The sequence below is a fragment of the Typha angustifolia genome, chromosome 15 (genome assembly GCF_048772165.1).
Source record: "Typha angustifolia cultivar Huaian chromosome 15, ASM4877216v1, whole genome shotgun sequence".
Classification (NCBI taxonomy): domain Eukaryota; kingdom Viridiplantae; phylum Streptophyta; class Magnoliopsida; order Poales; family Typhaceae; genus Typha; species Typha angustifolia.
The window spans coordinates 19,087,240-19,090,402 of record NC_133253.1 but is presented as its reverse complement, the minus strand read 5'-3'; positions in this window follow the sequence as shown (position 1 = coordinate 19,090,402).

The following is a 3,163-nucleotide window of genomic DNA, read 5'->3' as shown; positions in this document are numbered from 1 at the left end:
CTCATCAATTTAATAACTATTATAACTAATGAGCAAGATGACGACACATTTTAATTTTTTTCATACAATGTTTGTATAGTGTTTGTGGATGAAGTTTTATTTTAACAATATTGGGTACTATCAAAATCTTATGTGTCTTACTAAACCAACTAATTGGACGAGTGATTCTCATCCCCCCAATAATAATAATAATTATTATTATTATAAATAATATAAAATTGCTCGTCTGATTAATAATTTATGCAAACTAAAATCAGGATAATATTTCTACTTAATGGAGCACACAGCGTACACCTACTTATAAGTTTGGAGCTAATCCACTTGACGACCTTCATCTTTTGATGTATAATAATTTATATGTTTAGATAATTGATCAATAATATATATAATATTTATAATATTATTCTTAATATCTCTGCAAAATCAAAACAGACATATATATATATATATAAGTCAACCCGACACGTATCTATGCTAATAGATTATAGTATAGCAATTACGAATTTAGTCTGCATAACTAGTGCCAAAAAATTTACCCAAATGATTGCACTTTTCCCACAATCATTGTAGCGGATAATTTTTTCAACAACTTAGATCAAATCTAAACCTATTTTATTCGGGAGATACTAGCCTGCTACTGGAGAATTGATAAGGAGCGTAGTCATCAAAAGAGAGAGACAAACTTGTTTCTCTTTTACTTTTCTATACCTCTTTAATCATTTATTTATCTTGCTCTCATGGTGATGAAACTTAGATTCCAAGGAAGAAAGGGACACAAATAATAAGTAATCAGTAGGACAAAAGGAATCCTTTGGTTGCAATGAATGGTTGGTGTAGGACAGGATAGTATTTTTGGGGGAAATTAATAAGCAAACAATGGAGGTTGAGTCAGCCTTATATACTGACCTTTTATTGTTTGGCCCCTCTCAAATTCTTTTATTTTATATTTGAGACAACTCCCTCAATCAACTAAAACAGGGATGATTACAGTACGTCGATTTGTTATAAAACACCCGGGTTTATAAAATACTCTCTTAATAGTACCTATATAAAGTATCATTCAATTCTTTATTGAGATGTTTACATAGCCTTCACCGTAGTAGAGTCATCAAATTCAAGGTCTAATTTATAGTCTATTGTACAAAATTTGTCCATATCTACTTTCTCCGGATGGCAAATTAATAAAAGATTATATACCGTGTTTACCTATCTCTTCTTTAATTTCCAGCTACCAAAAGTATTCTACTCTGTTTGACTTTAATTCTTATGTACGATAGAAGTCATACATGTCATGATAATTCCTCATGTGCCTTCTTCAGATTGAGAGAATATTAGAACATGGTGAGGCCAAGCAACTCATGTTTCTAACTTAACCTAATAGCTAAATCTATTAGGGCCTAATTGAGTTGTATCGGGTCGATGAATATATGTTTGATTTCTTTAGTGAACGTTGAGATTAACACGTAATGATTTTTCTAATGTGTATGGGCTCGAGATTAATTAAACAATTATTTTATTCTTATTTTTTAATATAATTTTCATCCATATCCTACTTACTTTCTGTGCGTGTGTTTAGTAACCATGGACATAAAGAAGACTTGATACTACTGGTTACCTCATAAACAGGTTAAAGAGAGACTAAATAAATTTTATGTTGAACATGATTTTTAAATACTGAGATAGACACATGTATTTATAATTTAATCTTTGTTGATTTCGAATCAATTTATTAGATTTGAATCCTATATTTCAACAAAACAAATATTTAAATTTAATTTTTAAATATATTACGGAATAAAAAAATACTTACATTAGCCGGAGAGTGTGGTTTGAAGTACTCTCGTCTTTCGAATGATATCAGATAAATTCGAATCAAATATGATTTATATTCAAATAGATAAATGAGATGTGTTAAAAAAATAAAGTCATAGTACGAGCGTGCTTAATTACTTGTCATCCTTAAATTTATAATAAAATGATACTACAAAATTTGGTACCGAATATTAAAAAAAAAAAACAGAAAATTGACAATATTTTAAAATTTATTTATTGAAGTACTTATCTTTCTAATATGAAACTAAAATATATAACGTACATCTCAAAACAAATGATGATGGTACTAACTTTATTCGCGTCACAGGGGAGAGGGCCTGCGAAATTATCACAACCGTTTGAGCAATTATGAAGGCTGTTATTAGAAATCATGAGATGAAGCAGGCAGCTATAAGTTAATTTATACTACTGTCAAGTATTACAAATAGGAGGTATACTCCTTTCACTGACTTGTACTTAACAAATAGTAGCACCGGTTGTCATCAGAAATGCAATCATACGTATAAAAGATAAAGACTAATTTGACCAACTTTTTGTATCTACAGAATTTATCTATCAAATAATCCCCATCCTTACCCACGTCACAAACTCACACGTAATGTAAGTATATATGAAAAACATGGATACTTCCTGTCACTGTCAGAAAGAGCTCCCCTCTGCGTGCAGGCCCATGTACACAGTAAAATACACGAGCGTCCAGTACATCGTACGGTCCGGCTATTCTTCCAGCCGCAAGTGACGAGCTACGAAGTAAAAAAAGAGAGAAAAAAAGAGGAGAAGAATAAGAAGAAGAAGACGGGGCGAGGACCAATTTGGCCATAACACAAGATTTGTGCTGGTAGAAAAGGACTTCCCGACTTGCCCTTTTTGGCCTTCTCCTTGTGCTACCGAGGACCTGCGCGTTTCGGATCTGTCGTCTTCCGGAAAGTGCTACCAGATGGCGTTTCGCTCCGGCACGTAACGGCGAGGACCACCAAAGTCTGTGTCGCGAGTTGCGACGACGCACCCCCCTCCCCACCCCACCCCGCGAGAGTTCAGTGTCCCGTGTGCTGGGAGTGGCAGCCAAAGTCGCCACCACGTGGGGACTTGTCATTGGGTGATCCGGGCGTATCCACTACGCTTCTCGCAATGGAACGGGTGACATGTGACTCGTCATATTTGCGTGCTTGACCATCTACCGTCCGTTTCACCCGTTTTAATCATCCCGTCCGTTTGAGTTACCGCGAGCTGTCACTGTTCTTTCGAAGTAACCGCATATAATATTTGTATAGGGACGTTTGTTGTATTATATTTTTTATAGGTACTAATATCCACAATCTTTCTCTTCCCC